The sequence below is a fragment of the Leuresthes tenuis genome, unplaced genomic scaffold (assembly GCF_036924035.1).
Source record: "Leuresthes tenuis unplaced genomic scaffold, fLeuTen1.0.hap1 SCAF_19, whole genome shotgun sequence".
NCBI lineage: Eukaryota > Metazoa > Chordata > Actinopteri > Atheriniformes > Atherinopsidae > Leuresthes > Leuresthes tenuis.
In genome coordinates this window covers 25,510,276-25,523,111 of record NW_027325373.1, presented here as the reverse complement: position 1 = coordinate 25,523,111, position 12,836 = coordinate 25,510,276, and the positions used below count along the sequence as shown (strand labels likewise).

General features: G+C 45.1%; 6 non-coding genes across 6 annotated transcripts; 5 read left to right on the top strand and 1 right to left on the bottom strand.

Moving 5' to 3' along the window:
• Nucleotides 1–826: 826 nt before the first annotated feature.
• trnal-cag (transfer RNA leucine (anticodon CAG)) lies at nt 827–909 on the top strand. The gene has a single exon. It is a non-coding gene; the product is annotated as a tRNA-Leu (tRNA).
• An 800-nt stretch (nt 910–1,709) lies between these two features.
• Nucleotides 1,710–1,781, bottom strand: trnad-guc (transfer RNA aspartic acid (anticodon GUC)). The gene has a single exon. It is a non-coding gene; the product is annotated as a tRNA-Asp (tRNA).
• A 2,106-nt stretch (nt 1,782–3,887) lies between these two features.
• trnal-aag (transfer RNA leucine (anticodon AAG)) lies at nt 3,888–3,970 on the top strand. The gene has a single exon. It is a non-coding gene; the product is annotated as a tRNA-Leu (tRNA).
• Nucleotides 3,971–5,973: 2,003 nt separating this feature from the next.
• trnal-aag (transfer RNA leucine (anticodon AAG)) lies at nt 5,974–6,056 on the top strand. The gene has a single exon. It is a non-coding gene; the product is annotated as a tRNA-Leu (tRNA).
• A 2,165-nt stretch (nt 6,057–8,221) lies between these two features.
• Nucleotides 8,222–8,304, top strand: trnal-cag (transfer RNA leucine (anticodon CAG)). Its single transcript has one exon. It is a non-coding gene; the product is annotated as a tRNA-Leu (tRNA).
• Nucleotides 8,305–10,307: 2,003 nt separating this feature from the next.
• trnal-aag (transfer RNA leucine (anticodon AAG)) lies at nt 10,308–10,390 on the top strand. The gene has a single exon. It is a non-coding gene; the product is annotated as a tRNA-Leu (tRNA).
• The last annotated feature ends 2,446 nt before the right edge of the window (nt 10,391–12,836 follow it).

The window sequence follows — 12,836 nt, the reverse complement described above, 5'->3', positions numbered from 1 at the left end:
AATTTGGAGGTGAGATGGGCATCATCATGCCTCTTGAAATTTCAAATTCTGGAGGCTCATCAGCTATTATGTAAGCAGAGGTGAGAATGCTGATCATTGATGACAGTGCTACTCTTCCTGCTCTTGTTTTCTTCTCCATTTTCCTCGTTGTGGAGTCGTTAGCGGTAACCTTCCCGTAGCAGCGACACCTCTGTGACTGAAAAGACTGCAACGACTGGCGCATCGACTCCAGCCACAATATATGGTCGGAACGACAGCGTGTAGTCATCAACACCGCTCGCTCGAGCCATCACGGCAACGACGCTTGGCCTTTAAATTGCTGCGTTAAGACCGCAGTTTCCCTTGGAGGTGGGGTTCAAATTCCACTTCTGACAATGTAAACTTCTCCAACAGAATGATTTTCACTGGCAAGGCAACCCAAGTTCACTCCTTGCTTGGCTATGCTACGTTGTATTGCTAAACTGGCACTGTATCGTCTAGTTTAAAGATTATTGCGGCCGTTTTACATCTGAAGAGTTCTTGCTTCCAAATGCTTTTTGATAAAGCTTATAGTTAGGGATGGCTCAGGTAATCCTGAAACATCCCATGTTGCCCAAGCTGCTACAGGCTTAGACTGCTGGGGGACCTCATCTGTCACACCTTTCCTCACTTTGCTCTCTTTTTCCCCCTGTTTAATTTCTCAAATGATTTTATGTACACGTGACATTATTGTGGTTATTAAACAACTTAAACTACAGCCAAGACCCATGAACACCACGTAGACCCACATATTCACTCGAATGATCCCTTGGTCCGCCGACAATAAGTGCAAGTCTTTTTTTTTGCGGTCAGGATGGCCGAGCGGTCTAAGGCGCTGCGTTCAGGTCGCAGTCTCCCCTGGAGGCGTGGGTTCAAATCCCACTTCTGACAAAGCAACCTTCTTCAAGAGAATGGTTTTCACTGGCAAGGCAACCCAACTTCACTCCTTGCTTGGCTAGCGCTATATCATCTAGTTTACAGCAACATTCTTTGTGCCGTCATGTTACTCTGAATCGCAGGGAAGGGGCTTGGTGCATGAGGATCCTTTGTCCACAACTCAAGTTATTGTTACATATTAACATTTTGGCATGTACTCAACACCACCGTAAAACCTCCTGTTTTTCTGTCATTTTTGTGGAAAAATCGTCTGAAAACAAAACACTGGTCGTGACAAAAGACCTCGACAGATCGTCCCTGGTATGCAAAGTCATTGTTGGCTTTGGACAAGACAAGAATGAAACCACAGGATTTCTGTTGTTGGACAAAGTACTTGGAAGTGAGCTTTATGGAAGAGTGGTATGAAGGAGAGGTTAGGGGGAAGTCCTTGTTGGCTTTGGACAAGACAAGAATGAAACAACAGGTCTTCTGTTGTTGGACAAGGTACTTGGAAGTGAGCTTTATGGAAGAGTGGTATGAAGGAGAGGTTAGGGGGAAGATAGTCCCTGCAGGCCAGGCTTCTCGTGGTGGCAATACATTTGGTGCCAAGTGAAATGCCTTCCAAAGTGCTTTGATAAAAGCAAACAAGTGTAAGATAGTTGAATATGAGATGACAGCATGTATTGAAGGCTGGTGTAAGAGCTGCTGGTCTTGAGTGATTTGTAAGGGAGGTGACTGTTTGCAAGAGGGAACTTGGCTGATGGTGGGTGAATTAGATTATACTTGGTGGGAGGCATGTGATAAAAGTCCTAGCTCTCCCCGTCGGGGAATCGAACCCCGATCTTCCGCGTGACAGGCGGAGATACTGACCATTATACTAACGAGGAATTTCGATGGGACATATACAGTCGTCATTTGAAAAGACTACAGTAGCCAAGGAGCGAAATAAGAGTTTTGTGTCCCATTTGAGGTGCCTTTTAAAGGAATGTTTTGAATCACGCAAAGCAATTGAGAAGAAACTAGGCATGATCTGCAGCATGCAAGTGGTGAAAAGGGCTCAACAAGAATCTCATTGTACAGGAATGTGTTTCTAACATGCACTGTATATATGACAATAAACGCTTGAATCTTGGTGGCAACACCCAGAAATTCTGCCTTGTGGTAGATGTAGGACACTCCGCATCATCAAAACAATAAAAAGTAGAATGTTTGCTCCAGAAGAAGCTAGACTTTTTTTTTCCCTTTGCAGTGTTGATAAGTTGTAAATAGATTCTACTTTGGACCCTTATGCTGATTTTTCAAACCCCCGGTACCGTATCATAGGACAACAGGACAGGGCTTTTGACCGAAGCCAACTGGATTCATATCAGGCTATTTGAAGGGGGGCTATTCACATTTAGGCCTAAGATGGGTGAGAATATCAAAACAGTATTCTAAGTACCACATCAGACTATAATGGTGATAACACACCTATTGAAATTTCAACTTCTGCAGTCTCAGCTATTATGTAAGTAGAGGTGAGAATGCTTAGGAATTTGGAGGTGAGATGGGCATCATCATGCCTCTTGAAATTCCAAATTCTGGAGGCTCATCAGCTATTGTGTAAGCAGAGGTGAGAATGCTGATCATTGATGACAGTGCTACTCTTCCTGCTCTTGACGGGGGCATTGTTTTCTTCTCCATTTTACTCGTTGTGGAGTTATTAGCGGTAACCTTCCCGTAGCAGCGACACCTCTGTGACTGAAAAGACTGCAACGACTGTCGCATTGACTCCAGCCACAATATATGGTCGGGACGACCGCGTGAAGTCATCAACACGGCTCGCTCGAGCCATCACGGCAACGACGCTTGGCCTTTAAAGTGCTGCGTTAAGACCGCAGTTTCCCTTGAAGGCGGGGTTCAAATTCCACTTCTGACAATGTAAACTTCTCCAACAGAATGATTTTCACTGGCAAGGCAACCCAACTTCACTCCTTGCTTGGCTATGCTACGTTGTATTGCTAAACTGGCACTGTATCGTCTAGTTTAAAGATTATTGCGGCCGTTTTACATCTGAAGAGTTCTTGCTTCCAAATGCTTTTTGATAAAGCTTATAGTTAGGGATGGCTCAGGTAATCCTGAAACATCCCATGTTGCCCAAGCTGCTACAGGCTTAGACTGCTGGGGGACCTCATCTGTCACACCTTTCCTCACTTTGCTCTCTTTTTCCCCCTGTTTAATTTCTCAAATGATTTTATGTACACGTGACATTATTGGGGTTATTAAACAACTTAAACAACAGCCAAGACACATGAACAGCACGTAGACCCACATAGTCACTCGAATGATCCCTGGGCCCGCCGACACTCCTCCCCCCCTCGAGGCGTGGGTTCAAATCCCACTTCTGACAAAGCAACCGTCTCCAAGAGAATGGTTTTCACTGGCAAGGCAACCCAACTTCAGTCCTTGCTTGGCTATGCTATGTTGTATTGCTATTCTGGCACTGTGTCGTCCAGTTTAAAGATTGTTGCAGCCGTTTTACATGTGAAGAGTTCTTGCTTCCAAATGCTATGCCTACTATTTGTTTGCCTCAGGAGTCCTCTTAAACAACAGCCGAGACACTTGAATACCATGCAGACCCACATATTCACTCGAATGATCCCTGGTTCCGCCAACACTCCTCCCTCCCCTGGAGGCGTGGGTTCAAATCCCACTTCTGACAAAGCAACCTTCTCCAAGAGAATGGTTTTCACTGACAAGGCAACCCAACTTCACTCCTTGCTTGGCTATGCTATGTTGTATTGCTATTCTGGCACTGTGTCGTCCAGTTTAAAGATTGTTGCAGCCGTTTTACATGTGAAGAGTTCTTGCTTCCAAATGCTATACCTACTATTTGTTTGCCTCAGGAGTCCTCTTAAACAACAGCCAAGACACTTGAACACCATGCAGATCCACATATTCACTCGAATGATCCCTGGGCCCGCCGACACTATTGTGCAAGAATCCCTTTTATGGTCAGGATGGCCGAGCGGTCTAAGGCGCTGCGTTAAGGTCGCAGTCTCCCCTGGAGACCTGGGTTCAAATCCCACTTCTGACATTTCACACTTCTCCTGGAGAATGGTTTTCACTGGCAAGGCAAACCACATTTACTCCATGCGTGGCTAGCGCTATATCATCTAGTTTACAGCAACATTCTTTGTGCCGTCATGTTACTCTGAATCGCAGGGAAGGGGCTTGGTGCATGAGAATCCTTTGTCCACAACTCAAGTTATTGTTACATATTAACATTTTGGCATGTACTCAACACCACCGTAAAACCTCCTGTTTTTCTGTCATTTTTGTGGAAAAATCGTCTGAAAACAAAACACTGGTCGTGACAAAAGACCTCGACAGATCGTCCCTGGTATGCAAAGTCATTGTTGGCTTTGGACAAGACAAGAATGAAACCACAGGATTTCTGTTGTTGGACAAAGCACTTGGAAGTGAGCTTTATGGAAGAGTGGTATGAAGGAGAGGTTAGGGGGAAGTCCTTGTTGGCTTTGGACAAGACAAGAATGAAACAACAGGTCTTCTGTTGTTGGACAAGGTACTTGGACGTGAGCTTTATGGAAGAGTCTTATGAAGGAGAGGTTAGGGGGAAGATAGAGGTCCCTGCAGGCCAGGCTTCTCGTAGTAGCAATACATTGGACCCTACATTTGGACCCTTATGCAGATTTTTCAAACCCCCGGTACCGTATCATAGGACAACAGGACAGGGCTTTTGACCGAAGCAAACTGGATTCATATCAGGCTATTTGAAGGGGGGCTATTCACATTTAGGCCTAAGATGGGTGAGAATATCAAAACAGTATTCTAAGTACCACATCAGACTATAATGGTGATAACACACCTATTGAAATTTCAACTTCTGCAGTCTCAGCTATTATGTAAGTAGAGGTGAGAATGCTTAGGAATTTGGAGGTGAGATGGGCATCATCATGCCTCTTGAAATTCCAAATTCTGGAGGCTCATCAGCTATTGTGTAAGCAGAGGTGAGAATGCTGATCATTGATGACAGTGCTACTCTTCCTGCTCTTGACGGGGGCATTGTTTTCTTCTCCATTTTACTCGTTGTGGAGTTATTAGCGGTAACCTTCCCGTAGCAGCGACACCTCTGTGACTGAAAAGACTGCAACGACTGTCGCATTGACTCCAGCCACAATATATGGTCGGGACGACCGCGTGAAGTCATCAACACGGCTCGCTCGAGCCATCACGGCAACGACGCTTGGCCTTTAAAGTGCTGCGTTAAGACCGCAGTTTCCCTTGAAGGCGGGGTTCAAATTCCACTTCTGACAATGTAAACTTCTCCAACAGAATGATTTTCACTGGCAAGGCAACCCAACTTCACTCCTTGCTTGGCTATGCTACGTTGTATTGCTAAACTGGCACTGTATCGTCTAGTTTAAAGATTATTGCGGCCGTTTTACATCTGAAGAGTTCTTGCTTCCAAATGCTTTTTGATAAAGCTTATAGTTAGGGATGGCTCAGGTAATCCTGAAACATCCCATGTTGCCCAAGCTGCTACAGGCTTAGACTGCTGGGGGACCTCATCTGTCACACCTTTCCTCACTTTGCTCTCTTTTTCCCCCTGTTTAATTTCTCAAATGATTTTATGTACACGTGACATTATTGGGGTTATTAAACAACTTAAACAACAGCCAAGACACATGAACAGCACGTAGACCCACATAGTCACTCGAATGATCCCTGGGCCCGCCGACACTCCTCCCCCCCTCGAGGCGTGGGTTCAAATCCCACTTCTGACAAAGCAACCGTCTCCAAGAGAATGATTTTCACTGGCAAGGCAACCCAACTTCACTCCTTGCTTGGCTATGCTATGTTGTATTGCTATTCTGGCACTGTGTCGTCCAGTTTAAAGATTGTTGCAGCCGTTTTACATGTGAAGAGTTCTTGCTTCCAAATGCTATACCTACTATTTGTTTGCCTCAGCAGTCCTCTTAAACAACAGCCAAGACACTTGAACACCATGCAGACCCACATATTCACTCGAATGATCCCTGGGCCCGCCGACACTATTGTGCAAGAATCCCTTTTATGGTCGGGATGGCCGAGCGGTCTAAGGCGCTGCGTTAAGGTCGCAGTCTCCCCTGGAGGCGTGGGTTCAAATCCCACTTCTGACATTTCACACTTCTCCTGGAGAATGGTTTTCACTGGCAAGGCAAACCACATTTACTCCATGCGTGGCTAGCGCTATATTATCTAGTTTACAGCAACATTCTTTGTGCCGTCATGTTACTCTGATGTCTTAGGACCGCTTTGAATCGCAGGGAAGGGGCTTGGTGCATGAGGATCCTTTGTCCACAACTCAAGTTATTGTTACATATTAACATTTTGGCATGTACTCAACACCACCGTAAAACCTCCTGTTTTTCTGTCATTTTTGTGGAAAAATCGTCTGAAAACAAAACACTGGTCGTGACAAAAGACCTCGACAGATCGTCCCTGGTATGCAAAGTCATTGTTGGCTTTGGACAAGACAAGAATGAAACCACAGGATTTCTGTTGTTGGACAAAGTACTTGGAAGTGAGCTTTATGGAAGAGTGGTATGAAGGAGAGGTTAGGGGGAAGATAGTCCCTGCAGGCCAGGCTTCTCGTGGTGGCAATACATTTGGTGCCAAGTGAAATGCCTTCCAAAGTGCTTTGATAAAAGCAAACAAGTGTAAGATAGTTGAATATGAGATGACAGCATGTATTGAAGGCTGGTGTAAGAGCTGCTGGTCTTGAGTGATTTGTAAGGGAGGTGACTGTTTGCAAGAGGGAACTTGGCTGATGGTGGGTGAATTAGATTATACTTGGTGGGAGGCATGTGATAAAAGTCCTAGCTCTCCCCGTCGGGGAATCGAACCCCGATCTTCCGCGTGACAGGTGGAGATACTGACCATTATACTAACGAGGAATTTCGATAGCACAGATACAGTCGTCATTTGAAAAGACTACAGTAGCCAAGGAGCGAAATAAGAGTTTTGTGTCCCATTTGAGGTGCCTTTTAAAGGAATGTTTTGAATCACGCAAAGCAATTGAGAAGAAACTAGGCATGATCTGCAGCATGCAAGTGGTGAAAAGGGCTCAACAAGAATCTCATTGTACAGGAATGTGTTTCTAACATGCACTGTATATATGACAATAAACGCTTGAATCTTGGTGGCAACACCCAGAAATTCTGCCTTGTGGTAGATGTAGGACACTCCGCATCATCAAAACAATAAAAAGTAGAATGTTTGCTCCAGAAGAAGCTAGACTTTTTTTTTCCCTTTGCAGTGTTGATAAGTTGTAAATAGATTCTACTTTGGACCCTTATGCAGATTTTTCAAACCCCCGTACCATATCATAGGACAACAGGACAGGGCTTTTGACCGAAGCAAACTGGATTCATATCAGGCTATTTGAAGGGGGGCTATTCACATTTAGGCCTAAGATGGGTGAGAATATAAAAACAGTATTCTAAGTACCACATCAGACTATAATGGTGATAACAAACCTATTGAAATTTCAACTTCTGGAGGCTCATCAGCTATTATGTAAGCAGAGGTGAGAATGCTGATCATTGATGACAGTGCTACTCTTCCTGCTCTTGACGGGGGCATTGTTTTCTTCTCCATTTTCCTCGTTGTGGAGTTGTTAGCGGTAACCTTCCCGTAGCAGCGACACCTCTGTGACTGAAAAGACTGCAACGACTGTCGCATCGACTCCAGCCACAATATATGGTCGGGACGACCGCGTGAAGTCATCAACACCGCTCGCTCAAGCCATCACGGCAACGACGCTTGGCCTTTAAAGTGCTGCGTTAAGACCGCAGTTTCCCTTGGAGGCGGGGTTCAAATTCCACTTCTGACAATGCAAACTTCTCCAACAGAATGATTTTCACTGGCAAGGCAACCCAACTTCACTCCTTGCTTGGCTATGCTACGTTGTATTGCTAAACTGGCACTGTATCGTCTAGTTTAAAGATTATTGCGGCCGTTTTACATCTGAAGAGTTCTTGCTTCCAAATGCTTTTTGATAAAGCTTATAGTTAGGGATGGCTCAGGTAATCCTGAAACATCCCATGTTGCCCAAGCTGCTATAGGCTTAGACTGCTGAGGGACCTCATCTGTCACACCTTTCCTCACTTTGCTCTCTTTTTCCCCCTGTTTAATTTCTCAAATGATTTTATGTACACGTGACATTATTGTGGTTATTAAACAACTTAAACTACAGCCAAGACCCATGAACACCACGTAGACCCACATATTCACTCGAATGATCCCTTGGCCCGCCGACAATAAGTGCAAGTCTTTTTTTGCAGTCAGGATGGCCGAGCGGTCTAAGGCGCTGCGTTCAGGTCGCAGTCTCCCCTGGAGGCGTGGGTTCAAATCCCACTTCTGACAAAGCAACCTTCTTCAAGAGAATGGTTTTCACTGGCAAGGCAACCCAACTTCACTCCTTGCTTGGCTAGCGCTATATCATCTAGTTTACAGCAACATTCTTTGTGCCGTCATGTTACTCTGAATCGCAGGGAAGGGGCTTGGTGCATGAGAATCCTTTGTCCACAACTCAAGTTATTGTTACATATTAACATTTTGGCATGTACTCAACACCACCGTAAAACCTCCTGTTTTTCTGTCATTTTTGTGGAAAAATCGTCTGAAAACAAAACACTGGTCCTGACAAAAGACCTCGACAGATCGTCCCTGATATGCAAAGTCCTTCTTGGCTTTGGACAAGACAAGAATGAAACCACAGGTTTTCTGTTGTTGGACAAAGTACTTGGAAGTGAGCTTTATGGAAGAGTGGTATGAAGGAGAGGTTAGGGGGAAGTCCTTGTTGGCTTTGGACAAGACAAGAATGAAACAACAGGTCTTCTGTTGTTGGACAAGGTACTTGGACGTGAGCTTTATGGAAGAGTCTTATGAAGGAGAGGTTAGGGGGAAGATAGAGGTCCCTGCAGGCCAGGCTTCTCGTAGTAGCAATACATTGGACCCTACATTTGGACCCTTATGCAGATTTTTCAAACCCCCGGTACCGTATCATAGGACAACAGGACAGGGCTTTTGACCGAAGCAAACTGGATTCATATCAGGCTATTTGAAGGGGGGCTATTCACATTTAGGCCTAAGATGGGTGAGAATATCAAAACAGTATTCTAAGTACCACATCAGACTATAATGGTGATAACACACCTATTGAAATTTCAACTTCTGCAGTCTCAGCTATTATGTAAGTAGAGGTGAGAATGCTTAGGAATTTGGAGGTGAGATGGGCATCATCATGCCTCTTGAAATTCCAAATTCTGGAGGCTCATCAGCTATTGTGTAAGCAGAGGTGAGAATGCTGATCATTGATGACAGTGCTACTCTTCCTGCTCTTGACGGGGGCATTGTTTTCTTCTCCATTTTACTCGTTGTGGAGTTATTAGCGGTAACCTTCCCGTAGCAGCGACACCTCTGTGACTGAAAAGACTGCAACGACTGTCGCATTGACTCCAGCCACAATATATGGTCGGGACGACCGCGTGAAGTCATCAACACGGCTCGCTCGAGCCATCACGGCAACGACGCTTGGCCTTTAAAGTGCTGCGTTAAGACCGCAGTTTCCCTTGAAGGCGGGGTTCAAATTCCACTTCTGACAATGTAAACTTCTCCAACAGAATGATTTTCACTGGCAAGGCAACCCAACTTCACTCCTTGCTTGGCTATGCTACGTTGTATTGCTAAACTGGCACTGTATCGTCTAGTTTAAAGATTATTGCGGCCGTTTTACATCTGAAGAGTTCTTGCTTCCAAATGCTTTTTGATAAAGCTTATAGTTAGGGATGGCTCAGGTAATCCTGAAACATCCCATGTTGCCCAAGCTGCTACAGGCTTAGACTGCTGGGGGACCTCATCTGTCACACCTTTCCTCACTTTGCTCTCTTTTTCCCCCTGTTTAATTTCTCAAATGATTTTATGTACACGTGACATTATTGGGGTTATTAAACAACTTAAACAACAGCCAAGACACATGAACAGCACGTAGACCCACATAGTCACTCGAATGATCCCTGGGCCCGCCGACACTCCTCCCCCCCTCGAGGCGTGGGTTCAAATCCCACTTCTGACAAAGCAACCGTCTCCAAGAGAATGATTTTCACTGGCAAGGCAACCCAACTTCACTCCTTGCTTGGCTATGCTATGTTGTATTGCTATTCTGGCACTGTGTCGTCCAGTTTAAAGATTGTTGCAGCCGTTTTACATGTGAAGAGTTCTTGCTTCCAAATGCTATACCTACTATTTGTTTGCCTCAGCAGTCCTCTTAAACAACAGCCAAGACACTTGAACACCATGCAGACCCACATATTCACTCGAATGATCCCTGGGCCCGCCGACACTATTGTGCAAGAATCCCTTTTATGGTCGGGATGGCCGAGCGGTCTAAGGCGCTGCGTTAAGGTCGCAGTCTCCCCTGGAGGCGTGGGTTCAAATCCCACTTCTGACATTTCACACTTCTCCTGGAGAATGGTTTTCACTGGCAAGGCAAACCACATTTACTCCATGCGTGGCTAGCGCTATATTATCTAGTTTACAGCAACATTCTTTGTGCCGTCATGTTACTCTGATGTCTTAGGACCGCTTTGAATCGCAGGGAAGGGGCTTGGTGCATGAGAATCCTTTGTCCACAACTCAAGTTATTGTTACATATTAACATTTTGGCATGTACTCAACACCACCGTAAAACCTCCTGTTTTTCTGTCATTTTTGTGGAAAAATCGTCTGAAAACAAAACACTGGTCGTGACAAAAGACCTCGACAGATCGTCCCTGGTATGCAAAGTCATTGTTGGCTTTGGACAAGACAAGAATGAAACCACAGGATTTCTGTTGTTGGACAAAGTACTTGGAAGTGAGCTTTATGGAAGAGTGGTATGAAGGAGAGGTTAGGGGGAAGATAGTCCCTGCAGGCCAGGCTTCTCGTGGTGGCAATACATTTGGTGCCAAGTGAAATGCCTTCCAAAGTGCTTTGATAAAAGCAAACAAGTGTAAGATAGTTGAATATGAGATGACAGCATGTATTGAAGGCTGGTGTAAGAGCTGCTGGTCTTGAGTGATTTGTAAGGGAGGTGACTGTTTGCAAGAGGGAACTTGGCTGATGGTGGGTGAATTAGATTATACTTGGTGGGAGGCATGTGATAAAAGTCCTAGCTCTCCCCGTCGGGGAATCGAACCCCGATCTTCCGCGTGACAGGTGGAGATACTGACCATTATACTAACGAGGAATTTCGATAGCACAGATACAGTCGTCATTTGAAAAGACTACAGTAGCCAAGGAGCGAAATAAGAGTTTTGTGTCCCATTTGAGGTGCCTTTTAAAGGAATGTTTTGAATCACGCAAAGCAATTGAGAAGAAACTAGGCATGATCTGCAGCATGCAAGTGGTGAAAAGGGCTCAACAAGAATCTCATTGTACAGGAATGTGTTTCTAACATGCACTGTATATATGACAATAAACGCTTGAATCTTGGTGGCAACACCCAGAAATTCTGCCTTGTGGTAGATGTAGGACACTCCGCATCATCAAAACAATAAAAAGTAGAATGTTTGCTCCAGAAGAAGCTAGACTTTTTTTTTCCCTTTGCAGTGTTGATAAGTTGTAAATAGATTCTACTTTGGACCCTTATGCAGATTTTTCAAACCCCCGTACCATATCATAGGACAACAGGACAGGGCTTTTGAAATTTCAACTTCTGCAGTCTCAGCTATTATGTAAGTAGAGGTGAGAATGCTTAGGAATTTGGAGGTGAGATGGGCATCATCATGCCTCTTGAAATTCCAAATTCTGGAGGCTCATCAGCTATTGTGTAAGCAGAGGTGAGAATGCTGATCATTGATGACAGTGCTACTCTTCCTGCTCTTGACGGGGGCATTGTTTTCTTCTCCATTTTACTCGTTGTGGAGTTATTAGCGGTAACCTTCCCGTAGCAGCGACACCTCTGTGACTGAAAAGACTGCAACGACTGTCGCATTGACTCCAGCCACAATATATGGTCGGGACGACCGCGTGAAGTCATCAACACGGCTCGCTCGAGCCATCACGGCAACGACGCTTGGCCTTTAAAGTGCTGCGTTAAGACCGCAGTTTCCCTTGAAGGCGGGGTTCAAATTCCACTTCTGACAATGTAAACTTCTCCAACAGAATGATTTTCACTGGCAAGGCAACCCAACTTCACTCCTTGCTTGGCTATGCTACGTTGTATTGCTAAACTGGCACTGTATCGTCTAGTTTAAAGATTATTGCGGCCGTTTTACATCTGAAGAGTTCTTGCTTCCAAATGCTTTTTGATAAAGCTTATAGTTAGGGATGGCTCAGGTAATCCTGAAACATCCCATGTTGCCCAAGCTGCTATAGGCTTAGACTGCTGGGGGACCTCATCTGTCACACCTTTCCTCACTTTGCTCTCTTTTTCCCCCTGTTTAATTTCTCAAATGATTTTATGTACACGTGACATTATTGGGGTTATTAAACAACTTAAACAACAGCCAAGACACATGAACAGCACGTAGACCCACATAGTCACTCGAATGATCCCTGGGCCCGCCGACACTCCTCCCCCCCTCGAGGCGTGGGTTCAAATCCCACTTCTGACAAAGCAACCGTCTCCAAGAGAATGGTTTTCACTGGCAAGGCAACCCAACTTCACTCCTTGCTTGGCTATGCTATGTTGTATTGCTATTCTGGCACTGTGTCGTCCAGTTTAAAGATTGTTGCAGCCGTTTTACATGTGAAGAGTTCTTGCTTCCAAATGCTATGCCTACTATTTGTTTGCCTCAGGAGTCCTCTTAAACAACAGCCGAGACACTTGAATACCATGCAGACCCACATATTCACTCGAATGATCCCTGGGCCCGCCAACATTCCTCCCTCCCCTGGAGGCGTGGGTTCAAATC